This window comes from Ambystoma mexicanum, chromosome 5p, assembly GCF_040938575.1.
Source record: "Ambystoma mexicanum isolate Mex_15411 chromosome 5p, UKY_AmexF1_1, whole genome shotgun sequence".
Lineage (NCBI taxonomy): Eukaryota > Metazoa > Chordata > Amphibia > Caudata > Ambystomatidae > Ambystoma > Ambystoma mexicanum.
Genome location: NC_090930.1, coordinates 532696777 through 532724585, shown reverse-complemented (window position 1 = coordinate 532724585; position 27809 = coordinate 532696777).

The following is a 27809-nucleotide window of genomic DNA, read 5'->3' as shown; positions in this document are numbered from 1 at the left end:
GGCCACGCAATGTCGTACCGTCCGCCTTTGTTATTTTACAGGTTAGATGCAGCAGCGTGTCGTTCAAATGCGAATTTGTATACACAATTGGGTACTTCCCTGTTTTTTGTTTATGGGGGACCTGTCTCAGACAGGGAAGCCATATCAAAGACTTTTTAACCAAAGAGGAGACTGGTTACCACTCCCTTATTATGACACCGTTCTTAGGTGCACATTAAATGCTAATAATCATTTCAGCATGTTAACCAACTCAAGACTGATTATTACAAAAATATTCAGTTTATTAATCATTTAAAAAAAATGTGTCTCTTAAAATACATTAGATGATATTAATAACTTGTTTCAATCAAACATAAAATACAGAAAAATGTCAACAGTTTTTTTGTGGGGTTAGTATGATGTGACTACAATTCTATTATAACACGTCACAACACTGTGTGTGGTACACATATGTTTTTCATAAACCACTGCGTCTGTTTTTTTTTACTCAGAACCAAGAGGATGGGAAAACATGGTTAACCAATATAACCATAAAGATGTCTACACATGTTCTAATGCAGATACAAATCTGTTGAGCCTGATACAAAGAATTCTATGAGGGCTAGCGCTCATGGATCCACCAGAGACAAGACCTCCATGAAGAAACTGTTATTAATGCTAGTCTGGGTCCGGGGTATGGTGAAAAGATCGAGGTCCGATTTTACACACTCCCCTGAGACTCTGTGTAAGAAGACCATTATTCTTTAAAAGATATCACTGCACTTGTATTTTTAGGGGTAACTCACTTCTTCTTACTCGGCTGTCCCCGTCAGACCCTCCATCTACTTATCTTGGTGGGTTTCGAGGGGCTGTGCAGCTGGGACGCTGACCTCTTCCTCTTAATGCTCCTATGTGATGCATAAATGAATCCAGATCTGTCCTGGCCCTCCTTTTTCTGTTTGGTGAGACGCTCTGCAACTGCTGTTGTCATACTTCCCAAGACGTTGTTTGCAATATTGGTGCCAGCCCTTTTCATGTGTGGTTTAGCTCATTCGAAGCCACGAAGCAGGAAGGGCTTTGCACATCTTAAGAGAGTTCTAAAGATACCGCTGAGCCAAAACCAGCTTGATTCTTCACCACAGCCATTATGATGTTTTTTATTAGTCTTTCAGTCGGAGTGGTCTGAAGTGCAACCACAGCCAGATTTGTCCATATTTAAATGATACAAACTTCCCTTGATCAACTGTTATCTGAACGCTGATGGTGTTGCAATGGTTTTTATACACAAGGACGTAATCAGGTTTGTTGTACTGAATGTTCACAATATCATTTTGCCTTGCTTTCCATGGTTTCTAAGTAGCAGGGTATAGCTATCCCCCACCCTTTGATACTCCACAATATCGCTGTAAAGCAGCAAGCTATAAAAAAACCCTGTTAATATTGGTGTGGGTATTATCCTCCGGTTCTTCACTTCTAATGTGCTGCATGGTTCCCAATATGTTACACCGCGTCCCCGTTGCTGAAAACCTGACAGCTGTAACATTGTATCACCGTACTCAGTTATGATTGATACAGCTTTGTTGATGGCTCTGACACGTTCCTCCATATTCAGGTAACACCCTTCGGTGAACCGGCCTGGCCAGAGCCTCGGTGGGTTTGTTCGTTTTATGGTATGGTATGGTATTGTTTATTTAGATAGCGCATATACACAGGCAAGTGTTTCAAAGCACTCAAGAAAAGTGGGAACACAGGGAAAAAACAACAGTCGCTCAGAGCCCTTAAAAATCTTCGACGATAACAGTCTGCACAGGCATAGCAAGTGCATAAAATACATATAACTGTATGGAATATAGCAAATGGGCCTGACTGTGATTTTGCAATTGTAACAGTACAATTAGGGGGGAAGACAGGGAGGAAACAGACAGACGATCTTCCGGCGTGGTGTGTATGGATCCTGCAAGTGCACAGAGGGTCACAGGCAGGGGAGCATCAAGTGCGCCCGGTCGGTTGAGACTGGGGTAAGTGCAGAGAGAGACACTCTCTTGGGTTAATTTTTCAGTGCATTAAGTGTTGGTGGGGTGTAGGGCCCTGAGGCAAGTGCAAGAGAGGACTGGTGGGGGTGCCGGGGACCAGTATGACTGTGAGGTACACCAAGCGGTCAGTCAGCATGCCGTAAGGAATAGGAGGGAGAGAGGGAAAGGACAGAGAACTAGGTTAGCAGGGTAGGTAGAGGGGAGAGAATGAAGAGTAGAAGAGGAAGGTCTTGAGGAGTTTCTGGAATTTCAGGAGATCCGGTTCAAGAAGTTGGGCGGCAGGGAGGCTATTCCAGAGGGAGGCACCTACTGAGGATAATGATCGCCCACCAAGTCTCTATTTGGAGAACCGGCTCACTCGCAGAAGGTTGTAGGTAGATGAACGAAGGGCTTGTGAGGGACAGTATTTAGGTAGGCATCGTTGAAAGTTAGGTGGGTGCCAGGCCCCACAAAGCCTTGTGAACAATGCAAAGGGTTTTGAATTAAGATCCTTGCAGCCACAGGGAGCCAGTGGTGGGATTTCTGCACTGGAGAGATGCTGTCCCTGGGCTCTAGGCCAAGAATAAGTCTTGCGGTACTGTTCTGGATGAATTGCAGAGGGCGCAGGACAGAAGAAGGGAAGCTGAGGAAGAGGCTGTTGCAATAGTCTTGCCTGGAGAGAACCAGGACTCTGGAGACAGTGAGCCTCTGGGGGAAAGTGAGAAAGGGTAGAGTACCTCTGAGAAGGTGTAGCTGATAGTTAAACTTTTTAGAGGTGAAATGTGAGAGGAAAAGGAGAGAATGGAATCGAAGATGACCCCAAGGTTTCTTGCTTTGCAGGTAGGTGCAGGTGCAGGGCCAAGGGAGGCCGGCCAGAGTGAAAGGGGGAAAGCGAGCGCAGGGGTCCCAATACGAAAAAACTCAGTCTTAGTGGCGTTGAGGCAGCGGTCGTTGCAGCAGACCATGAATGATTAGAGGACAGGCAGTCAGATATGAGCGAGGAGGAGGCTGAGGGTAGCCTGAAAGATAGTTGCGTGTCATCCGCATAGCACTGGAAGTTAGAGGTGAAGGTGGCAATTACCCATGCAGGCAGCCATTTAGATGTTTAAAAACCAGGGGGATAGGTTAGATCCCTAGGGAACGCCACAGGTTGAGAGAGTGATAGTCGAGTGAAAGGCTCCGAATTCCACCTGGCATGGGCGGTCGAAGAGGAAGGAGGTTAACCACGCCAGATCCTGACCTGTCATTCCCAGGGTGTCACAGAGACGTGCATTCAGGATGTTATGATAAACGTGGCTTCCCCTTTGGCAAAGGTGGCCAACGAGCAGACATACTGAAGTTCAGTGAGTGCCACCGTCCATTGTCCCTCCAAATATATTGATTTGGCCAGCTCCATGGTGAAGTTGGAATTTATTTTGCCAGGGAATGTCTCGGCTAATGAGTTGCTGGGGAGCATAATGTAAACAGGTGTAGACTTCATGCCTCTCTGTTATACACCTGTGGCCTCTAGAGATCCAGCATCCACCCAACTGTTGAATGTGTAAGGCCATCCCAACCATTTAACTAGATATTGCTTCCTAGATCCACAACCTTTACTTTTTATGACTTTCTATTCTATAAACTCACTGTTGTTCTTAACTGATTTTTTGGATCTCTGCCCTGTAGAAAACACCTTGAACAGCCTCCCCTGAATAATCAATTAGTCTGTATATATAAAGGCCCTCCCTCTGCAACACTCCATCTATGTTAACGATCTTGTTGCAGTAGTCCTGCTCATACCCCTTTGTAAAGACGGCCTTGTGTTTCAAGATCCACACATGGTCACCCTTTTTAAGGGGCGGACCTACACTCTTTTTACACCATACCGTTTTCTCCAGGCCTCCAAGGAAATTCTGCAGTGTTACACCAGCGGAGGTGGGTTTAATAGATCTATGATGTCTATTGTCATACACATTGATAAATACGGGTAACATCTCCACATATCTGTGGATGTTTTAGCCGTGAAGGATCACCATAGCCATGTTTTATAGGTGCGTATAAAACGTTACACAATGGAGGCTTTAACTTCAGAGTGTGTTATGAAGTGGCGTACTGTGTGTTGTTTTAGAAAACTCTGTAGCAGACTATCTAAAAACTCCTTACTGGCGTCTGTCTGTAGTTTAGCAAGGACTCAGCCCTTGTTAAATATGTATTTAAAAGATGCTGCCACGCTGTGACCAATCCTGTTCTTTAAAGCCTCAACATAGGCATATTTTTATAGAATGTCAAGGCTAGAATATAGTGGAAACCATATTTACCTCTGCGGAACTGGCTCAAGTGCATAATATCTCCCTCCCATTGTGGAGCGATATCAGATACCATGGTCATTCGCCTTTTAAAATGTGTATGGACCGGCTTGTGTACCGCGTAGGCATCCTGCTCCAAAAGCCACATCTTGACAGCGCCCCTTGAGGCCTTCTAGCCATTAGTTTGCAGTTTACGGCACAGGCTGCTGACCCCTCTGTAACTACCAACACCCCATTCATCGTAATATATTTTCGACATCTGGATGGCTGGACATGTTCACCCCATAACCGCTGAACATAAACACACAACCAGCATTTATGAACAACTGATTTTTTATAACGTTTAAAAGATGTATTTCTGTTAAAAATGTATCCACATTAAATAGTTAGGGTTTGTCCATTGCTGCACGAAGATCAGTTCTGCTATTAGATATACTTTATCCCCTCCCACCTGCAAACTGTTTTCTCAACGATGTTTCTAACACCCATCGGATACATGCGTCTAAACTGCTTCATTTTCAAAAGGGGGGTATTCACCGATTCTATAGCCCATAGTGTTTTAGACATGCATTGTTCAGTCCCTTTCCCAATACTTATCTGTGTTAGCAGTTGCGTCAACTGCAGCAAATCTACAAGACTATTAAGGTTCAAAACATAACCTATTTTACATAGTGAATTATCTGCGGAAGATGTTTGCAAACATTGGTGACCATCATGTTGGTGGTCAGCAGTTTTATCCCTGTGCACCATCTGTAAAAGTGCTGTTTTAAACACGCCCCAACCATTATGGTCGTAAACCTCTGGGTAGCCTGGGTATCAGCACGGGGGAGAGCTGGCGCGTCCATATCAGTCTCCATTAGCGCAATACATTCCTTACACAGACTGTTATCACAATCCCCCGGATTTTCAATTGGTTTTGAATAGCAAACACAGTGAATAATAGCATTGCCTTTGGTCTCCTTTAGTGAAATACAGTCCTTAGATAGGCTATTAGCACAATTCCCTGGGGTTTCAAGTTGATTTGAACAGCAAACATAGCAAATATTGATAGTCTCTCCTCACTCCCACACATAGGGTGCTGTTTTTCATCAAGTCCCAGTGAGGAAGGGCCACTCTCGGGCATCATAGCCGCATCCTCCTGCAAAACCATATACTCATAATCACTGTATCCCAGTCACCACAGACAGCTGCTGCTCCATAACCTTATCGTCGTCATCCCAAAACTCTTTGGGTTTGTAGTCGGCCATCAAATCCTGAGCATCTTCCATCCCATCATACACCATAAGACAATCAGGGGCATAACTATCGTTGGGACCCCAGGAGGTTTCCAGGTTTTTTTTTCCACTAGCCGTACCGGTAGCAGATCATAATCATTGGTTTCTGGGACACCAAGCATGATAGCCCCTGGGAGGCTGTAATAACCCATGTGTTTCCCAGACCTAGCACACAAGCTATATAGTGGCATTATAAGCCCCTCATCCCACACCATCATAGCCTTAGAACAGCCCCAGACCTATTTATAGTTCGATCATTTTATATCAAACATTCTTGGGATTCTTAAAATATACAAAATGTATATAAAAAATATTGGGGTATTCGGGAGACCACCAGGGGGCGCAGAGATGTGCTGACGCACCTCTGCTCGCCTCCTCCAAAGGGCGCCGTCAATGGGACCTGAGCCTCCCCAGACCCCAGGAGTGAAGAGCCGACCCCCACCGCAGCCTCCTGACGACGTGGGGCACCTGAATACCCCAACTCCGGTCTTCCGACGCAGAGTTTTCGTTGTGCTGGAGCCTCCGAAACCAGGAGGGAGAGTGAGCCCCACCTTCCCCAGCGCCGTGGCTCCGCACGAGTCAACAGAGAGCCGCCGCTCCTGTGAGGCCTGTAACTCGGCCGGGTGGCGTGGGAGAGCGCCCCCCCGATCTTTGCTGCAGCTGTTTCCTGCACCCCTCTGAGCCCGAGCCGGGTTACACCACTCCCCGGGCTGTATTGAGGCCACACCTCGGGGCCGCTCCCCGAGCACGACGGCTCGCGCCCATCCAGCATGCAGAGGCGGGCTGCGGAGCTGCCTGCGCGGGAGAGCGCATTGGAGAGCTGGTTCGCCTCCACTGGATTTTTGACCCCCAGTCCACCCTCATCTGGGGGCCACCAGGAGCAGCGGCCACCACCGGCGAATCGAGGGAGAAGGCACCCCTTCCCCAGGAGGGCCCACATCAGACCTCCCGCCCCTTCCACATCGGGCCCTCCTTGGACCCGGGAGCTGATCGGAAGTCGTGCCATGGGTGCAGCGGGGCCCCCATGAGGTGAGAGGGTGCCCCAGAGCTTACAATAACATTAAGTCCGAGGGGGCCTGCCCCTGGACAATTGCTTTAATTTACCACCTGGCCCTACAACAGTGGACATTCCCCCAAGAACGGCTTGTGCTGAGGCAACTGAATCTAACACCTGGGCGATGTAGTCCCAGCCCAAGCCCTGTGCACCACATACTACTAATGGTCGGGAGGTGCTGGTGGAGGGACTCCAACGATAGGACGTCCTTGAGTGGTGCGGGCGGCCCACAGAGTCTCTCTACTGTACTGGACCCCTTGTTGCCCACCCTTCAGAGCTATCAGTGGTGGGACTCGTGGAGTGGTGATGGCCCGGGGCTGCCTATGAACTGGAAAGAGTCCTTGCAGAGATTTTGACGCCTGCCCTTTGGCTCCCCGACTCTCCCCGAGATGGTGGCCTCGACTCATCAGGAATCAACTGATACCAGCACGGTCACCAAGGGCATGGCTGCCCTCCTGGAGGAAATCAGAGCTTTCAGGGCGGATATTGCTCTACGACTGGACACCTTGGATAAAAAAGTTGACAACATAGACGATAGGGTTCAGGCACTAGTAAACAATACGGCGTCGAATGATATTTTTGAGACTCAATTTGACATGCGCCTGGCGGAGCTCGAGAGAAGGGAAGAGAAATGTTCCCTAAAACTTGACGATTTGGAGAACAGGGAACGTCGCTGCAACCTGCGTTTTTTAGGTTTCCCGGAGCGTTATGGTGAAACACAAACAGACATTATAAAAACTGTTGACGCAGTGGTGGGATCACTCTTCGAAGGGGCTAATACAAATGAACCAACTATCGAAAGAGCTCATAGAGCAGGTGCAACCAACAGAGGCCCCAGGTTGATTCTTGTACGATTCCACTACTTTGCAGAGAAAAGCAACATTCTTGAACTAGCTCGCAAGAAAGGCCCGGTGGAGTGGGAGGGGGACCAGATCTCGGTGTATCAGGATCTGTCTGCCTTCACCCTGGCAAGACGTCAGCTTTGCTCCCCATTGACAAAAATGCTTCAGATCAAGCGGGTCCGGTATAGGTGGGGATATCCATTCTCACTTTCCTTTGAGCTTGAAGGCTACAAGTATGCTCTGGTCACAAGGACGATATCCGCAGGGTGTCGGGGGAACTCTTGGATGATCCAACTATGGAGTTGGGCGAGCAACTAAGCGAGAGAACCCCAGCAGACCCCAACGGGACAAAAGCTCCACGGGAAAGGCGTAAGGTCCGAGGCCACAGGAAGTTTAGAAGAATGGCACCAGCATCCCCAGAACAGCCTAACAATTGAAGAGCCTCTGGGAGCTCTACGACCAAGCTTGTATTCGATTCAGTGAGTGGGGGAGCGACGTAATTGTTTATAGACTGTTTGGGGTAAGCGGGTGGGGGGGCTCGAGTTGTTTTTGAAGAGATAAAGAGCCCAGAGTAGGGAGACAATGGTGGCCTGGCTTACCGACAAGATGAAGCCGCTAATCAACCAGGTGTTCAGGGGGGAGTGGGGGTGTGAAAAGTGGGGGTTTGTTCATTGGGGTTTTCATTGGGCCACACCAAGTATTCTGGACTGTTTTGCAACTTTAGAATTGTCTCAGGGCATTATCGGGGTGCGGAAGCACTGTGGGAGCAGCGACATTAGGTGCTCCACGGAGGGAGCCATGAGCTTCTACCATCGCTTTAATGGATGATCCGCTCCAATTTTTGACAGTGGGGTCGTTAAACGTACGAGGGCTTAACTCTCGTACAAAAAGGTCATTGGTGGTGAGAAAATTTACTAGGCTCCGGTTGCATTTCCTATTTGTACAAGAAACTCACTGGGTTTGGGGCAAGGAACCAAAGCTAAGGGCTAAAAATATTGACCAAGTGTACGTAGCGTCCTTCTAGGCGAAAAAACACAGAGTTCCCCTACTGGTCTCTCCCGGGGCCCATTTCATGTTCAAAGCTCAGAAGTCAGACCCAGAAAGGACGATATATTATGGTCAAGGGGAGGTGCGGGGCCGGTTGTTTACCCTGGTTTGCATATATGCTCCGAACCAGGTGCAAGATGGCTTCTGGGAGGGAATGAAAGAGAAAATTATGGCTTTTTCTGAGGGCACTCTACTGGTTGGTGGGGATTTAACATGGTTCTCTGCCCCGAGAGGGATAGGAAGTCAGCCAATCCATGTCCTAACTTGCGACTCCATAAGAAACTGGCAGAAGCCTTCCAAGAAGTTAATGGGGAATTGGGCTTGAGCGATACACACCCCACTAAGCAGGGCCGAGATCCCGACTTCACCTTTTATACAAAGCCTCATGCTACATTTTCCCGTATTGATCATATTCTGGTCGACTCCTCGCTTCAGGGAGAGGTTACGGAATCGGGAGTGGAGATTGCCCCTTGGACGGACCACGACATGGTCAAGATAAGATTGGGTATTCCCCCTGCATCCGAGTCCCAGTGGCGGTGCAATTACTGTCATGAGCACTACTCCCGAGGAGCCAGGACTCGCCCAGCGCCCCCGGAAGCAGACCCTTCTTCCACATCTCCGGACCCAGCAGACCCCTACAGGGGCCCTTTGGACCGTGTCCTGGCGCCTTTGGTGCCAGGCTCATAAAGGACTTCAGTCTCTGCGCCATAGGCGCCGGGCCCATATTGATAAACTGTGTAATAATGCTTGGGTGGACTTACCTGAGGCAGACCATGCTACATACTTACCCAGAACAATCCAGTCTGGCTGAAGTCCCCAGCCATCAGGGCTGGGAGGAACTATTTCCTCTATTCAGGAACTCTTTTCTTACCTGGGTGGGGCCGGTGGAAGAACACACACCTGAAGCACTTCTCTGCTATTTAAACCACGCCCGATGGAATACACGTGCTTCGCGTTATTCTGCATCAGCAGCAGGACGCTCACCGAGTTGGCTCCTGCATCCTGGCTCATGACACGCCCGCCAGCACCCGGAACACCTGCAAACAGACAAGAAAAGAGAAGGCGAGCATTAGAAATTATACTTACCAGAATCCGGCCTCAGCAATCCTACCTCCGACGATCCTGCAAAGGAAAGGTACAAGATTAGCAGCGCTCTCAAATGCTCGCAGCCGCACCGCCTTGCCTTACCCATCCGTGGCCTCGCCGAACTCCACCGCGGCCACGACGCCGGCAGCATCTCGGCACCTGAAAGACAGAAAAAGACAGTCATTAGAGGTGCCCGCTCTATAGCGGCCACATTTCTTCCACTTACTTACGTGCTTCATCACGCGCGACAGCGGCTGTGTCGCCGGCAGCATCTCGGCACCTGTAAGCAGAAAAAGACAATCATTAGAAGTAAGCAGTCGCTTTTCTTTCACTTACCTTCCTCCACCGCGGCCACGACGCCAGCTACATCCCAGCACCTGCATAAGAGGAATACATGGTGAGCACTAACTAAGCACTGAGAACAAATACTCACCAAGAGACTTACCTGCTTTAGGTTTCTGGGCCCCGGCTCCTGTGGAGAAAAGACACTCATACTTACGGCTACCGCAGGAGAGACGAAAGGACACAGTGTCCGCAACTATTTCCCATCCAGTGACGTAACTGGATCCTACCCACCCCTGCACCTGAAGCAGGATGGAGAGCTCATCTTTACAATACCTAAGGTGAGAGCTCGCAGAAACCAAGTTGGGGGTCAAGAAGAGTGAGAAACGGGAGATTGGTGGGAACACATATCCACCCCAGCTGGTAATCAATCCCTTTTCTTCCACCTGCAGAAAACTTACTCTACAAGCCAGGCAATCCAAATTCGGAGGCCCCGTCCAGAACATCTTCCGGGCCCTGCGCCTCACGGTAGAAGAAACGGTAGCAGTCCGTTCGGGTCAGCGTCTCTGTGGGAATCAGGTGAGCGTTACAGAACGCGAAGCCTACCAATAATCTCCTACCCAGGCGCTATGGAAACTTCTGATACAGATCAACTGGCCCAGCTACTGGGGGAATTAAGGGCTGAAGTTCATGCTGCTCGCCAGGAGACGAACGCCCTCAGGGGAGAGTTAATAGTGTCAAAGGAACGAATTGACGATCTTGCCAGACAGTTATTACAGAGCCAAGCAGGGCAAACCCCTCTGCCCAATCCAGGGGGGAATTTTACCCCAGTTACTTCAACCAATCCCGTTCAAATCAACCTACCTGGAAATGTGCCACTGGCACCACCTGAACGTTTTGCTGGAGACCCTAAAAGATTTGCAGTGTTCATAAATCAATGCCGATTGCACTTTCTCTGCAGGCCCGCGGCCTTCCCGAATGACCAGACCAAGGTAGCATTTGTACTTTCGTATCTTAGCGGCAGTGCCGCCGATTGGTCAATTCCACTGGTTACACAAGATGATCCAATCCTTCGGAATTTCCAAGCCTTCCAGACGAGTATGGAAAGACTTTTTGCAAGGCATTCCCAGGGGCAGGCCCTGGACAATGAACTCCTTTCCCTATGACAGGGCAACCAGGATCTCTTAGCCTACATTGCATCCTTCAATAGGTTAGTTGTGGAAACTGGATGGCCCGAGGAGAAAAGAATCACGCAATTTCACCGAGGTCTACGCGGCAAACTCAAAGACGTCCTGGCCCAGGTCGTAAATCCACCTCAGGACTGTTCGGATTATATTGATTTGGTGGTCCAATTATATCACAGGCTTCAAAACAGGTAGGCGGATCGATCCAGGTTTGAAACCCGAATCTTCACTAAGACTCAGAGCAACTCCAAAAGTGTCGATGGCACCGAACCTATGCAGATTGGGGTTTTAAAGGGGCCCCTTAACCCAGATAGAGCGTGGCAGAAGACGGCAAACGCAACTGTGTCTCTATTGTGGGAACTCGGGACATTTCCTTCAAGACAGTCCTGTAAAACCACCTAAGAAGACCGTAGGAGCTTCCGACAAGAATTCCGAAAAGTCTGAGCCGGGAAACGACCTTGCCCGACAAGCGTAGAGGTCCGCTTGCCGAGCTTAAAAACCAGTTCTTTGACCTCGCACTTCATTATGCCAATGGTCCTCGTAAATCCGAAGCAGCCAGAAAGATTGCATGCAATTAAGGCATATGTGGACAGTGGAGCTATAGGAAATTACGTGGACCGCGAGTTGGCTTCCAGGATGAACCTACCTCTTTGCCCAAAAGCTGTTAAAGATGTCATCATCACTGTGGATGGGACTGAGATCACCTCTGGGCCGGTAACCCATACCACTACTGAAGTGACATTACTAGGCCAAGACGGGCATCGGGAGGTAATAGTGTTCGACGTGATCAAGGCTCTGCAATTTCAAATAATTCGGCTCCCATCCTGCTGAGTATCGGCCTGACCCCACTATGTCATAATTGTATGATTAATAACTAAATGGTATTTGAATGTTCTCTCCGCAGCTTCTATAACCCGCAAAACCTCAAAACTTGGTATGTTGAAAAGTTGGGGGATTGGGGCGGGAGAGGGGTTGCAGGATGGGAGTAAAAAGTAAAAATACCGACATTCATGTTTGTTTGATGTACTGCTGGCAGGGATTGCTTGCGCACCCTACCTTATATGTATGATGTTAATAAAAACAAAGTTAAAAAAACAACTATTGGGGTCCTTATGAAATGCATACCAACTTTATGAAAAAAATAAGGCTTTTGCCTAAGGCTTCAGGAGCTCTCTGCTTCTCCGCTGCTGCGTGTGTCCACCATGGGACCCCCACAGAACCTACAACACAGAGAAATCATGGTGCTAGACAACGAAGAACCACATGTAAAGATGGCTGCTGCATCGAGGAGCAGCCTCCATAGGGCTGCATTCACCCACAACAAAGAAGATGATTGGCCAGCACAGGAAGAAATGGCCGAGCCCCCCTTAGCCAGATGGTGAAGCTGACCATATCCCAAAGCCAATGTCTAAGGCTGCAGGAGCTCTCTGCTACTCCGCTGCTGCCTGTGTCCACCCTGGTCCCCCACAGCACCTACAACACAGAGAAGTCATGGTGCTTGATAATGAAGAACCACCTGTAAAGATGGCCACTGCATCAAAGGAGCAGCCTCCATAGGGCTGCATTGGACCGCAACACGGACGATGATCAGACAGCACAGGAACAAATGGCAGAGCCACCCCAGCTGGATGGTGAGGCCAGCCGTATCACAAGGCCGTTGCCTAAGGCTGCAGGAGCTCTCTGCTGCTCTCCGCTGCTACCCGCCAGAGCCGATCGAATTACCCAACCCCCTCATCCATCCTGATGACTGATCGTGCAAAGGTAAGCCTGGTGTACATGTCGATACAGCTGGCTCTATCAATGTGCCCCTCCACGCTCCACCCATGTGCATTCTCAATCCTTTATCCCTCTCCCATATCTAACCACTTTCCTCCAACCCTCATCCTATCTGACTATGCCTGTGCCCACATTCACGTTACGTGACCCAGTATGGACCACCACTACCTGTGCCAACAGAGTTACACAGCTGACGAACACCTGCCCCCTGTATCGTGTAGATTTGAGCATGTACGCACTCTCAAGAAAGATTGCATGCTGAGTAGCACAGAACAGCAACCATGCCACTCAGCCACAAGCCCTAGCTAACTTCAGTAAGACCCTAGGCTGCTGCCTCACTAACCTCACCGCCAGCTGCTCCCTCTACCACAGGCATCCGCTGCATGCTGACCAGTGGGCTCTCTGGCAAACCAACTTATCCTGAGGTCTCTGCAGATCCTCGAGACACAAGTTAACTTTACACCCCCAAGACTAAGCCACCCCTACCCTGTGGAACATGATACAAGACTAAGGGGCATGCCCACATGAGATCCCAGCTCATACAAAGCCCAGCACCTCTACACCTTCAGCCAATGACCGTCACTCTAGCACCATTGATGACACTAACCCCCTCCTTGTGCCTAAACCCATGTTCCCTCTAGCTGACAAGCCCTTTGTTGTTTTACCCCCAGCCCCTCATATGGTAGTGAACACCTCAGTCCCAGCACCCATACAAGCCAGAAACAACAGGCTTGGATTAAGAACTACCATGGTGACCCCACATTGCTCCCCAGTCACCAACTCAGGGAGAAACTGCAAGCTAGGCACTCAGACACACCCTACATCGAAAGCCAGGATTACAACGACTAAGTCTGCAGTAGGCTACAGGCCAATACGAAGCAGACATTTTTAGCAACTCTTTGGACACCAGGTCCACCGTCAATAGCCAGTGCCCCAAGAGAAAGATTAATAGACAAACTGCCTATGCCACTACCAGCAGTAGCATCACCAGAATAAACTCTCCGATACTCCAGGATGCCTCTGCCACTCCTCCTATTGTTTGTTCGTTTGTTTATTCATTTGTTAAGCGCACCAGACTCGTAAGTAAAAGGGCGCAATGACAAGGAAATGCAAGGCTTACATGATTACGTATACACAGGTTACAGACAGGATATATACAATATGAACAATAGGACTGTGGCAAGTTTGCATGATTACGGGATATATACAATATGAACAATAGGACTGAAGCAATATTGCATGATTACAGGATATATACAATATGAACAATAGGGCTGGAGCAAGGGTGCAAGCACTAGGATATAAAACTTATATGGTTACAAATGCATGGGCTGCAGTATTTACATAAAGAAAGAGTATAGCAAGATATACTGTTTCTTCATTGCAGGATAGTGTCCTCAGGGAGAGGGTGATGGGGAGCTAAGGATTGGTGGCAGTGATATGCTTTATTAAGTTTTTCCCTGAAAAGTGGATATGGTTGGTCAGCTCTCAACTCCTGGGGCAGTGGGTTCCAGCTTCTGGCTGCCTTAACAGTGAAGCTGTTGCCCCCGATGGTAGTAAGTTTGTATTTGGGGATATTTAGGCAGTTAGTGTTCCTCGTTCTAGTGGGTCTGAGAGAAGTTCTTCTCTGAAGTTTGTCTATAAGGTAACTGGGGGCCGCGTTGTTCAAGGCTTTGTGTGTCAGAGAGAGTGTTTTTAGAAGTATTTTATTGGATGTGGAGAGCCATTTGTGTTGATGTCTCAAGGCAGAGATGTGGGTTTTCTTATGTATGCCAAGGGCTGCTCTTAAGGCATTATTCTGTAGCGTTTGGAGCTTATTAGTGGTGGATTTGTTAACCCCAATGTAGAGGGCATTGCAATAGTCGATTCTAGAGAGTATAAGAGCTCTAGCCAGGATCAGACAGCTATAGTCAGAGAGGAACGGTTTACCAGCTCTAAGAAGTTTGCATGTGTAAGCCGTAGACGAGGTAAGGGATTTGACCTGTTTGTCAAAGGATAGTGTGGAGTCCAAGTAGAATCCCAAGGTTTTTACTTCCTTGGAGACTTTAATGGTGTTGCCGTCAATATTGAAAGATGAGTATTCTTGACCTAGTTTTTTAATATTGGCCTGCGAACCCAGTATTATTAGTTCAGTCTTATCATCGTTCAAGCATAGGCCGTGTGTGGCCATCCATGCTTGGATGATAAGGTAAACTTTGTTCACTAGGCCCGTGTCCGTACCGTAATCCCCAGAAAGTGGTAGGAGAATCTGAGTATCATCTGCATAGTTAGTGTAGGTGACACGCAGCTGGTCCAGATCATCGAACAGTGGCTTAGTGAAGATGTTGTAGAGGGTGGGCGAGACGCAGGATCCTTGCGGAACGCCGCATAGGATGGGTGTAGGCTCGGCAGATGCTGAGGAGGAGAAGACTCTCATGGTCCTCTCACTCAAGAAGGACTCGATCCACTTGATAGCGTCCGTGGAGAAGTGAGCTGCAGAGTCAAGGTGCCGACATAGGACCTTGTGGTTGACCAGGTCGAATGCAGCGGAGAGGTCGAGTAGGAGCAGGAGTACTGTCCTTCCTTTGTCTCTCAGCTCGTCTATCTGGGACTTAAGTTCAATTAAGGCAGTCTCAGTTCCGTGCAGTGGACGGAAGCCAGATTGTCTGTTGCCCAGGAGTTTGTGCAATTCTAAATGCTTCTGAATTTGAATGTAGGCAGCTTTATCCAGTAGTTTTAGTAAAAATGGGACCGTGGTAATAGGTCGGTAGTTTGTAGGAATGAGGGGATAAAGTGTCTGTTTCTTGAGGAGTGGTAGCACCCAGGATTGCTTGAGGTTGGCAGGTATAGTACCTGTAGCAAAAGAGGTATTTATCAGTTTGGTTATAAATGGGGAGAGTTCTCTAGCAGCGTCTTTTATTAGCTGTGCAGGGCAGATATCCCCTTTACAGTTTGAGGGCTTTAACGATAGGATAATTTTTTCTACCTCTAGGATGGACATTTTAGAGAAGTGGAATGTGGCATTATGTGCCGGTGGTGGCTCATTGGGCAGGAGAGTGTTAGGCGATTGCTGTAGGTTTAGAGCCTTCTTTTTTAGTTGAATTTTATTCTGACTATTGCTACCTCTCCAGTAGCCATGCCCCCACCACTTTTAAAAGCTGACCTCATAAGTGCAAGATTGATCCCAGCTCATGCCCTAGACATAAATGACCTGATGACCTCCCAAGACTTGGACCTGCTGGCCATTACAGAAACCTGGCTCTATCAAGTCCTGTCTTTAGCCATACCTAACAGCTTCGCCATCCTCATAAGTGACAGGCCAGACTCTAGAGGTGGAGGCGTAACTCTCATTTTCAAAGACTCCCTCCAAATAAGATCTTCTAGTATTTTCATGAAGGGGAATTGTGAGCATCTCTTCCTCCCCCACAGGCTCCCTTACCATCCATATTATCTAGCGCCCACCTGGCCCTTCCGCCTCCTACCTCTACCATACTGTGGGAGGTAACATTAAGCCTACCTCTAGAGAACCATACTTCTAGAGGATCTGAACCTATGTCTCTGTGACTCTTCAGACCCTAATGCCACCACTCTGGCCAATGCACTCTCAGCCCTGGTCTTCAAACCCTGTCTAACAGCCCAACTCATAACAAAGCCAGGACCCTGGATTGGGTAGCTGACCTTAATAGCCAGATCATCATTTCCGCAAACTCCCCCTGCCCCTGGTCAGAGCATCATATACTGACCTTCACCTTCCTACCTACGAATCTGCACTCGCATGTTCCACCAGGCTTGCCTCCCACCTGGTCATGCAGCACGAGGAAGACAACCAAAGACACCATCTCTCCCTTTCTCACAACACTCCTACCTGAGCACCTTGACTCAGAAGGCCTGAGTGTCTTGGCAGACATTTACCTGAATACCTTCACTAGGGGAGTGAACATGGTAGCCCCAGAAGCTCCCCGGAAGGCCAGACCAGCAGGACACATCAATGCCTGGTACACCCCTGACCTCCAGGCCCTACATACCAAAAAACGCCTGGCAGAAGCCACATGGAAAAAGGCTCCAGCCGAAACTCCAAAAGACGCCTTCAATAAAATTGCCTGAGAATACAAGGAGGCCATCATCGCAGCTAAGGCTGCTGCCTACAACACTAGAATCACAAATACTAGCTCGCACCTAGAGAGTTTGGAACTCCATCAGCCCCCCACTACAACCATCACGAAAGCTGAGAAATAAACTCCTTACAGCAGAAAATATCTATGAAACAAGCGTTAATCAAAACCAACACTGCTCCCCACCAATCCTCTAACCCCAGCCTTTCACTTTCGAGAAGTCACGGAAAGGGGAAACTGCCAATATAATCAGAAATCTGAAGCTCTCAAGATTTAAAGGGGACATATGCCCATCTACAATCATCAAAGACTGCTAAAAGGCCCTAGTGCTGTTCATTACGAGATTCATCAATGCCTCCTTCACATCAAGCCTGGTCCCTGCCATCCTGAAAAAATCATGGGTCCTCTCATTATTAAAAAAAAAACACTCTAGAGCCATCAGCACCTAACAACTACCATCCAATTACAACGGTCCCATTGCTACTAGAGATCCTGGATATGGCAGCCTACAACCAAATACAACAATTTTTGGAAACAAATCACATCCTGGGAAAGCATCAATCAGGCTTCTGGCCAGAGCATGGCACAGAATGTGCACTGTGAGATTAAAAAAAAAACAGCTTGACAATTTCAGGGATGAAGGAAAGCCGGCCCTTCTCCTTCTCCTCAATCTATCAGCCGCCTTTGACTTGGTGGACCATAAAACACTGTGCCACCACCTTATGGCTGCCGCCAACTTCTCTCAAAAAGCCATGACCTAAGTTGCCGCATTTCTCAAAGGAGGATCCATGAGAGTCTCCTCTGAAACATCTGGTGCCCGACCTGTTCCCATTCCTTGTGGTGTTCCCCAAGGAATGTGTGTATCCCCACCCTCTATAATACATTCACCAAACCCCTCTTCGACCTCCTGTATGCAATTGGCATAGCCTAAAACAACTAAGCTGATGACACCCAAATCCTCCTGTCCCTGTCTGGCACCTATGATAATGACTCCCTCACTTTAAACAAAATCTACTCAACAATCCAGGCCTGGATGTCCATGAACCATCTATGCCTGAACGATGAAAAGACTGATATATCTTGCTGGTGGGATTACCAGTAATGCTTAAGAACCCCCAATTCACATCCTTCATGATCGTTGGGCTACAGATCCCTTTTTCGGCATCAGTGAAAACACTTGGCATTCACCTCGATGCCACCCTTTTGCTCACCAAACAAGTAAATGCGATTGCCTCTTCAGCCGCCTACACTTCCAAATGTATTAATGCGGCCAGACAATTCCTCACACCTACAAGTTGCCTCACCATCGTCTGAGCAGTCATCGGTGCAAGACTCGACTACTGCAATGCCCTCTTTGCAGGCACTTCTAAACAGAACATTAGTAAAATGCAGGTAATCCAAAACAATGCACTACGTTCAACATCTCGAAAAGAGAGCACATCTCAACAGCAAGAAGGGAGGCTCACTGGCTCCCCATCCGAGAAAGGTATTTTCAAAACACTCGCCATCACTCACAAATGCCTTTCCAGCACCTGGCGCAAATAATCCAGAACGGTAAGGTCAGTCCATGTGTACCGCATTGTTCTACCGAAGTTCAAAAGGGCCAGAGGAGGAGGCTCTAGCTTCCTTACTGTAGCTGTGATTTATTGAAACTCCCTTCCACCCTCTCTAAGAGCAGGGTAATAATAATACTGGTCCTTCAGAAAAGCACTAAAAACTTGGCTTTTTTCGCCTAAAACACTGATCACACTAAGACATGAGCAATGTTTGCTCGGCAGAGAAAGTATTTACTTTAATTATCTTTAACTATGCATGAAATGTACCTCCACCAAGTCTTTCATTGTCTGTAACTGGTTCAGCAACAGCGCCTTCATACCCACGGGTTTAGGCGCTTAACAAACGTACAAATAAATAAATAAAAATATAAATAAAGTTTATATAAAATGATTATGGTTCAATAAAATGGATCTTATAAATGTGGAGGGCTTATCATTTTCACATAAAATGTATATTAACTTTATGTCAAATCGCTATCAATGTGACGGTGCAGTGAATGGGAGGGGCTTATTTATTTATTATTACATTTCTGTTGGGCACCTAACCCTCAGGCATCTGGGCGCATCATCTTAAGAATATGGTTACTAGTAAGGTGACTTAAGAGATTGGTTACAAGTTATGGAGAGCCAAGATATTGGTCACATGTTCTGCAGGCTTAAGAATTTGGTTACAGCTTGTGCAAAACACATGTAATGCATACTTAGGTATTTGGTTACAGGAGATGCAGGCCACATGCTTTAGTTACACATTGTGTCACCTTAAAGGTGTGATTGCATGGCTAGTAGTAGCTTACAAGGATGGATGAAAGTTGTGCCTGGATACTTGCAGGTGAGGAGAGTGTAACTAGGTGTCCTGTGTGAAGAGCCAGCCAAGCCTTTAGTTTTTTGCGGAATGACATTAGGGCAGGGTCCATCCTTATAGCCAGTGGCAGCACATTCCAGTAGTTGGCTGCCATGACGGGGAAACTTGAGCCACCTGCTATTTGTCTTTTGTAGCTGGGCTTGGTCAGTTGTCCCAGATAAGCAGCACGGGTGGGTCTGTCAGACTGGTTTTTGGTTATCAAGCTGAAGGGATAACGAGGGGCAGTGTTAGAGAGGCATTTATGTGTGAGCGTGAGTACTTTGAATTTAATCTGGTCCTTCACTGGTAGCCAGTGGATGTTTCTTCTGACGGAAGGGATGTGGTCTGATCTGGGGATATTTAGTGCTGCTCTTATGGCGTTGTTCCCACTATTTGGAGTTTGATGAGGTTTTTTGTTGACAAGCTTGCACAAATGGCATTAAAGTAATCAATCCTGGAGAGGATTAGAGCTCTTGCAAGGGTGATACGGTTCTCTTCTGTAGAAATGGTCTGCAAGCCGTGAATAGCCCAGCTTTATAGGCGGATGCCGAAATTATGGCATTGACTTGACGAGAGAGGGTGAGTGAAGGCTTTGACCTCTTTGGCAGTTGTGATAAGATTTCCATCGATGCTGAAGGATTGGTACAATATAGAGAGATTTTTGATTTTAGCTTGGCTTCCCATGATGAGGATCTCAGTCTTATCATCATTAAGGCATAACTTGTTATGAGCCATCCAAGCTTGGATCGCGTGATAGATTGTATTTAGGGCATTTGTGTCAGTGATGTAGTCCCCGGTGATCGGAATTAGTATTTGGGTGTCGTCAGCATAGTTTGTTTCTGTGACACCCAAATTGTCAAATATATTGAAGAGAGGTTTAGTGAATGTGCTGTACATGGTAGGTGACACGCATGAGCCTTGTGGCACTCTGCAGGTGACTGTTGTAGGGTTAGCTGCCGCCGCGGAGGAGAAGACTCATTGTACGGTTTGATAAGAAAGATTTGATCCATGCTATAGCATTATTAGAGAAGTGGGCAGGTACCATGGTGATGGGCCGGTAATTAGTGGGTACATTTGGGTCAAGCATAGTTTCTTTCAGTAGAGGCATCACCCAAGCTTCCTTGAGGTTATCCGGTACTTAGAGGCAAATTAATTGTTTATAAGTGATGTGATGAAGGGTGCCAGGTTCTCTGCACAGTCTTTGATTAGGGTTGCAGGGCATATGTCACCTTGGTATCGTGAGGGTTTGAGGCCTTTTATGATTTTGGTAGTATCCTTTATCATAATAGTGGAAAACTCAAAGTTGGGGAATGGTTTGGGTGGGCTGGGATTAAAGGTGGGCTGCTTAGATTTGTTACGTTTCAGCTTTTTATTATTCATTTTGAGCTGGAGTGATGTGAATATTTTGAATATTTTCACATCAAGCTTGGTCTTTAATGCATAGGTAAGGGGTTTGAGAAGGGGCTTCTAGTTCTCTAAGGACTGAGAAGAGCTCTTTGGAGTTAGAGTTAGCATTTTCTACGCGAAGGTTATACGCATTACTTTTGGCTTGAAGGGTGGCTTTTCTGTAGTCAAAGGCTAGGGCAGTGAATTATTGTTTGTTAATGTTTGATGGGTTTTTCCTCCAATTGTTTTTTGTGTTTCATTTTTTACTTGGTAGGTCTTTAAGTTTGGTGGTGAACCATTGGTTTAGGTGCAATTTAGGTTTAGCTCTAAAGTTACCCAAATGGGCCACTGCATCTAGGGCTGTTTCCATAACCTGATTATAGATCGATACCATGGAAGCAGGGTCCGGTGGCTCTTCTGTGTGTGTGGTGAGCTGAGAGATCAATGGGAGAATGTTGTCTGGTGTGATGTTGTGCATGTTTCAGGCTTGAGTGGTCGGTGACATTGGTGTTGGGAGGTTGGTGGGTGTGTTAGTGCTAATTTGGAATAGTATGATATTGTGGTCGGACCACGGGCAGGGATCATTGTTGGAGACGAGAGTAGTTGTAGTCAGCGAGCCAATTGAGCGTGCAACCTTTGGTGTGGGTTGGGCCAGACAATCGTAGAGGGAAACCTTCAGTTTCAATGGTATTGGCTAGAGTAGAGGCATGAGTATCAGCGCTATCATGAAGACCTAGGTTAAAGTCTCCAAGGACGATCACTTTAGAAGTAGGTTTTGTGTCTGTGGTAAGTAATGTGGCGATATCCCAGTCGAAAGAGGAGATAGGACCTGGAGGCCTATAGATGAGGTGTACATTTAAAGAGGTCATGGAAGAGATCATGATTTTAGTAGACAAAAGTTCTCCTGATGTGAAGGGGATGTTAGGTATTTCTCTGATGTTGAGGTTAGATTTGGAGATGAAGGCATTGCCTCCTCCTTTTGAGCTAATTCTGTCCTTTCTAATGACTGCATAGCCATCTAGTAGAGCGAGGGCTAGATCTGGGCCTGCTGCAGGATGTAGCCAGGTTTCTGTTATGGCAATAAAGTCAAGGTTTGTTGTGATGAGGTCCGAAAATGTCCAGAGCATGTTCAGGAATGGATCTAGCATTAAGGCAACTTTAATTGGTTTAGATACGTTGCCAACTTTGCCGGTGGTAAGTTTGGATTTAGTTGTGCTAGGCGCACGATTAGTCCTCTGACTAAGCAAGTTAGTTCTTTTAATTTGGGTCCTGTACGTGTTTGTGATTTCCTCAGCTAGGTTGATAGCAGTGGAGCTAGTTAGGTTAGTGTTGTGCACAGGATGGGGTGCTAACTTGTAGTTTTGATGCAGTGAGTAATTTCTTGTCCTATCTCTAAGTCTGTTGTTTCTCTGGTCACAAGTCCGGACAGATGTGACTGTATTGTTTTCCAGCGAGTGCGATTTACAGTTGGTCATATGCAGTATTTGCCGAAGGGGTGCCGTCGGCTGAGTGGTTTTGTATGTGGAGGGTGCTAACGCCATGGCTAGAGAGGCGCTAACGAATGCAAATAGTACTAGATTTAGATTGCGCCTTGGCATGACCCAGTTGTACCGTGTTCTAAATTTGGTGAATATTGTAGTGGAATATGGCATTAGACTTGAAAAATGTGGAGTCATGTACCATTGACTGAAATTAGGTATTTTCATTAGTGAGTTAGCACATGGTCTGGCCGTCTGAAACTTTGGCAGGCTATGGGAGTCAGAGATCCTTTTTAGGATCTGGGTCAGAGAAGCATAGAACCTTTTAGCACAGCAGGGCAGTGGTTGATGGTTAAATGTCTAGGTAAGCTAGTGGAACAATGCTGTGAGGTAGGTTGGTCAGGTTGAAGGATTAAAAAATATTGAGGCTTAATACCACATAATAGAAATAAGCCAGTCACAAGGTCAAAGTGTTATGTACATTTATTAACAGGCAGCTGTCTGGCTCTCAAAACCCCACAATGTGTGCAAGCAGACACCGTGAGATGAGAGAGTGCTGAACATTTCAAAAACACAAGTATTTATACAGATTTCCACAATCCCAGACACATCGTCCAGCCCCTCTTCGTGTGATACATGTACCTAGGGTTCATGGCCTATCCACATAATTAAGTCATGCTTAAATATCTTTGAATAGTTTGTTGGTTTCCTTCAAACATTTCACATGTTTTCCAAACATAACACACAAAAATAACATGACTTATTTTGCTCGCTTATATTTGTCTATCATTTGTTCTTGAGTTTAAAGTCAGTTTAGTTTCAAGGAGTGAAAACAAAGATTTCTGCAAGAAGAGCACGTTCAACTATTCATCATTCTACTTTGCTGTTTGAACGAGGAAGGCACTATTGGAACAGATGGTATCAGAATTACTGATTAGTACGGCTTTTGTTTAACTCCAAGGTTTCTCAGTGTAGGACAAACAATTCACTTTAGCAGCTTCAACATTCTTATCTACATTGACATCATGGAAACAGTACAAAGTTCATTTTGCTCTGCTGGAGCCAAAAACACAATTCTAAACATGGGACAGAAAGCAAGAGGCGATCATAATGGCGGATAACTCAAAATGGCGGCGTAGTCAGCCTGTTTCAGGTTAATTCAATGCAATTTATAGTGCGATGCGAATGTGTTTAGGCCAATCATTTACTATCAGGAGGTAGTCATGCAAAATATACTTTTACAAGGTACGGCTAGGTATGACACGCAAGTCAGTAACTCAGTGGGCTGGACTACAGGTAATAAGCGATGTGGTAGCACTTGTGTGTCAATATGAGAACAGCAGGGGAACAGATGTAGAGTGGGAATAATGTCGGAAAAACTTTTGTCATTTCATTGGCTGGTTCATAAGCTACCAGGTGGCGTTAACTGGCAAACCAAATGAAAGTCATTTGCAAAGCAACATTGTAAATGGGGAAGAGCTAAATTTCGAGTATGGAGCTGGTAATGCTAAGAGTCGTAACATTTAAATTAGGGCAACATACCTAGTGCAACAATTCAATAAGGGCAACATACCTAGTGCAACATTTCAATTCGGGCAACATACATAGTGCACAACAAGGTGCAAATGAGACATATTAGGCAGTAGAGCATTGATTCATAAGATTGTGGAACGAGTTCACAAATATTCACAGGCACAGTCAGAGTTGCTGCGGGTAAATTCAGGTGCATTAACAACGTTGACAGAGTACTTGGTAAGAAAGGATTTGGTTAATATGGGTGGCAGCAACGGGAGTCACGTTATAGGTAGGTTCTATTAGGCAGAGCAGTAAACCAAGCAGTGCAGTGATGGTATAATAACGGTTATGGGGCAGGATTCGTCCGAATGGCAAACAGTACGGTACAGTGGGGCACTTGGCTACAGAAATGTCGAGCGACAAATACAGCAATACAGCAGCCATATAGTAGGGACTCGGGAGCAAAATTGGGCAAGGTGGTGCAACATTAATAGCCGTGGGCAATACTTGGACAAAATTGGCCGGCAGTTAACAATGACTAGATGCAGCTTGGCTTAGTGCTCAGATGTAACACGGGTGTATACAGGGGCTGAATTAGAATGAGTGACGACCTTTGTTTTTCATTGGCACATAGGCATAGTATGTTTGTATACTTACAGGCGCAATGTGATATGCCCAGCGGGCAGTGCGCTGAGTAAGCGTAGGTGCTTAAACCGGCATCGGATTCATTTTAACAGTGAAAGAAAACAAGTTTATCAGTTTTTAGCAATGTATGCGACAGACAATGTTACCGTGGCCCTTCGCACCGTATGGGAAGGCGCTGGCAGAGATAGCAGAATGCGGTCGACTGAAGTACGAGCTGGAGCAGTTGCGAGGAGCCGTGTCGCCTGGCATTAGAGCTGCACAGCAGTGAAGAAGCGGTAAAAAGGAGCATAGAGTAGCCAAGCTCGACACGCTCGGTCAGGCTCAGCCAGGAGCCTTTTTTGTGAGCCTTCGTTGGGGGCCGTCTATCGCCTGCTGGTGCCCCTCGATTAGCTAAATGCTGCTTGCTGCCCAATCAGATGCCAGATTCTTTCAGGCTCTGTGTAGATGCCACATTCAAACAGTGGCAGCCATTTTAGAGAATCAAACCTCGCGTTTTGCCGGTGCATTGAAATTCAATAGTGCGCAAATTGAAGCCCCAGGCTTCAAAGGGGGTGGATTAGATTATTTCAGTAAAAACAACAGACAAAGTAGGGTAGAGGAGTCTTACTAAGTCGGATGACGCAGCTCCCGTGCTGGAGCTGGGAATTAAGCCCACGGGCTTACCTCAGGCGCTCGGCTGAGCTGGTGGAGTGGATGGGCTGGGTGCGCTGCTCCAGCAGCTCACGGGAGGTCAGGAGCACCTGCTCCGGTGACCAGGCGTCAGGAAGTGATTCTGGCTCGGTCACTCAAGGAGCTTAGACCGGAAATGGTGGGCAGGGCACCTCTCAAATTCAACATTGATGATTTTGGTACCCCCATGTACCACTCACTATGATAGAATATTGTTGTGTCATTATAAAATCTGACATGTGCAGATGGAATGCACCTCCTGTCCATTCAAGGCAGCACTCTAGCCCGATCAAAATGAAGCCTGAATAGGCAAGTAACATTTTCTCAATAGTTGCATGTGCTATTAGTGCCACGCTAATAATTTAGCATTGCAATGCCATTTTGATTGTTTGGTTAGTGACTACATGCACAGACGTTTTCTCGAAAACGTGTGCAGGTTGCACTGTCACACTACCTGAGCATGTGTAATTTAGGCCGTAGTCTGTCAGGACACCCATAAAGTGCACATCTTTAGCAGCCTATTTACATTCATCATAACCCTTTCTTCAAATGGGCAACACACATTTAAATAAACAGAAAAGCTGCTTCTACAAATATTCAAGGAGATCCCAAAGCAGATGCTCCAAATCATGTTTGAGACCCAAGTCCCTTCTGTATGATTAGTTCTATATCATTTAAGTGACACCCTATTCAAGGATGCTGAAAATTGCTGAAGCGATTCTTGTGTGTGATTTAAAGAGACCATTACTGGCATAGCTACGACAACCCATCTATGCCAGTAATGGTCACTGTAAATCACATGTATGAAGCTGCCGACACACGACGACCCATCCATGCCAGCAGTCTCTGCAAGGGATTTACAGGGCCCAATGTATGGTTGGTCACTGCAAATCCCTTGCAGAGATGATAAAACACATGAACACATGCACACAAACACACACATGCAGACACACACTGATCCAAACATAGACATGCTAACATACACACAAAGCTACAGATTCACTCAACTAGTCATTCATGCATTCACTCGCACATACAATATTAGAATAGAATGTGAGAAAGGTGTCACAGTAGGAACACCGAGCTCCGAAACGGCACAGTGGCAATACAGCAGGGCTTTAAGTGGGCTGGGGCCTATCGGTGCCCACTCCTGGCCGGCTCCAAAATTTCGTTTTCAGGCGGGGCCCTGCCGGGGCCCATTAATCTGCCCTGGCAGCCCCAGCCACTACACGAAAAGTTTTTTTTTCTAAAGCCTGAATCTCTCGCTCGTGTGCGAAAGCTTGAGGCTTCAGAAAAAAATGCCATAATGGTGGCACTGCACCTGCGAGACATCCCTTCAAGCAAGAGATGCCCGTGGGCTGGTGCCACCATTATGGACAAAACGTGAGGCCGCTGGAAGCAGAGGCCTTGTTTTCTAAATCCTGAAGCTCCCGCGCATTTGTGGGAGTTTCAATATTTCGGAAACGGCCTCAGCTTCCAGCGGCCTCACCCTTTCAATCTTAATGGTGACGCCGCCCTTCCCCAGCTGGCGAAGGGCCGCGCCACCATTAAGGCTGAATAGGCGAGGTGCTGTCCCCTGCCAGACAAGCCTTTAGAAAATAAAGTCAGGGATCAGAGGGTGCTGATCGCTACAAAAGGCTGCCTGGCAGGGGTGCCAATAGCCCATTGTGCCGGGGCTCGTCAAGGGGGGGCATGGTCTAACAGGGCAGCAGGCGACCCCACCATTAGGCCACGCCCCCATGATTAGCCCCGGCTCATTTTGTAGTGCCACTTAAGGCACTGCAATACAGTAATTAAAAAGTAAATTGTTTAGTGTTCATTTGCTTAAGGTTTTAACGGTATTCATCACATTATTATTTTGTTTTAACTCTCAGCCATAAGGGGACATTTCAGAACATAACAGCTTACATTAGAAAGTGGCATTGAATAAGATGTTTGAACCCAGCTCCCATGGCTTCTCCCTTTTTCAAGCCAACTAATTACCTGCACATGAAGTGCATGCAAGTGTATAAAAGCTTAACGCTCAGCACAGCATTTCACTATGTGCCTGCCACCAGCTTGTGGATGGAATGGAATACTGTAGGACATAGTAAAATGCGACATGCTGGATATGGCTGAAACCTTGTGTAAGGTGAGTGTGGGTTGTGACTAGTGCCACATCATGGAGAGAGCAGAGAGGTGCATTTAGTTTTCCTTTAGGCCTGTCAGTGATAGGGAAAAAAGAAATACATGTGATGGAGGCTGCTTTCTGAGACAAAGCATCTTGTATTGTGTCAAATGGTGCATTGAGTGTCAGCTGATGCTGCAAATGTTGATGAAAAGTACAGTATACGTGACTAGAGCCATTAGGCTATCAACGCCAGCATGATACCATATCCTGGAGTAGGTACTGATAGCATTGCAGATTCAAGTGGGAAAATACATCAAATCACAAAAATCACTAAGACAGTATACAGGGTGAAGATGTCATTTTAGAACTTAGTTGGTTGGTTGTGTGAGCTGTAAACTGAACTCACACACACAAACAGAAAGTTGTAAAACAAGACCACGTCAATGTCCAGTCGTTAATCATTGCTGTGGGAGATTCTTGGGGTTCATTCATGAGGCCATGATAATGTGAAGTATTTGTATCACAGCATAGCTATTGTTGTTTAGGCCAAAATGAGAAATGTTGTGTTTTGACTTGTGTCTTTTGTCCTGCAGTAAGAGCCATAGAGATGACTTCCATTAAAAGGAAAACCTGTCACTTGATATTATAAGTCTAGTTGGAGACTCTTGAACATTCTGCAGGGACTGGCCATAAGCTT